Raw genomic sequence first — 1451 nt, 5'->3', positions numbered from 1 at the left:
TTTCCCCTATTTGTTTTTACTTATGCATGGAGTTGCAAGCACAATCCAAGTTCAAAACAAGAATTTAGAAAACCTGGCAAGTAGTTTCAAATTAATATAAATAAAGCATTCATATACTTGATATTGACTCAATTGTGGATGGAATGCATATGACTTTGAACACAAAGCACATGTGGTATTGCAACAGGTTAATTAAATTTCAACCTATAATGGATTTGTAACTTACAAGTTTTGAGGAGCATTAACTGGACTTTGTTTCTGATGTTTATGTGATGAGAAATCTGATAAATGCAAGCAAGTTTCATATAACTCTTAAGTGTACAGATTCTCTTGGAATGCAAATGCAGTTTTAAAACTGACTATTCTAACAAGTAGATTTATCAGTAATATGAAAGACTTTTGTTGCCTCTTAACAATATGTACACTTTGTATCTCTACGTTACCTCCCTTGCACCTTTCACTATACAAAATTTACAAACATAAGAGCACACTCATCTTGACCCTTCATGTAAAGTGCATGTGAAATCTAGGAGAGAGAAAACAGAGAAACCTTGTTAGGAGCTCTGGAATACAGTAGCTATTGCACTGGGATTTCTGTACAGTTTCCCTCTAAATATGGCTCTAAAGGTTCTACTTAACAATAGCATCCACTTTGACATGACAGAAAAAAGAAAAAAATCAACCTTGTCCTGTATCTACTGTATGGGGACAACAACTTATCCCTTAAGCCACATAAGTAGGGGTAAGTGTTCCAAGCCATGGCATGGAACACAAAAAATGGAAGAATGTTAACTCTGTAGTCTCATCTCTAAGTGTTTGAGCATCAGAACGTCTAAAGGTCTAAAAGTGGTTTTAAAAAAATTGTCTGTTTATCTTAAAGTCTAAGAATCAGTCAAGTATTATTAGATTAACTACTTCTTTTAATGCTCTTGTTAAGCTTTGGAAATAAAGATTTTAATTGGTTTCAGCCACAATGAGAAGTAACTGTTTCTCTTAATGGAGTATTTCTACAGTTTTACTTAAATACTCTGCTTTTTGAACATTTGTTTCTACAAAACTGAGTTTGGGCCAAATTTGAGGTGACCCAGTCTTATGAAGAGCTGCTCTGTCAGAACACTTACAGAGTCAGGTGTGCTGCTGGCAGCCAAGACACTGGGGAATCCACACAGTCTTCAACACGAACAGGGACTTCAGCAACACTGCCACTTGTTTTAAAAGCAAACCCAGAAGATACTATTTTCATTGCACAGATAATGCTATAGTACCTTAAAAAGTCAAAGGAATGAATTTATACATTTGGGAGTGTATGCTTAATATGGAAATGCATTGGGTAAAGAGAGTATTTCTGTTTAACATCCTTCAGGCTCTCCAGTTCACTTGATAAAGCAGCTTTATCACAGCTTCTCCTTCAGTCTTACATTCTTCCACAGGAAGCTTTCCTCTCTCATCTA

Source organism: Acanthisitta chloris, unplaced genomic scaffold (assembly GCF_000695815.1).
Source record: "Acanthisitta chloris isolate BGI_N310 unplaced genomic scaffold, ASM69581v1 scaffold2155, whole genome shotgun sequence".
NCBI lineage: Eukaryota > Metazoa > Chordata > Aves > Passeriformes > Acanthisittidae > Acanthisitta > Acanthisitta chloris.
The sequence above is the reverse complement of the archived record's forward strand: the minus strand, read 5'-3'. Positions refer to the sequence as shown.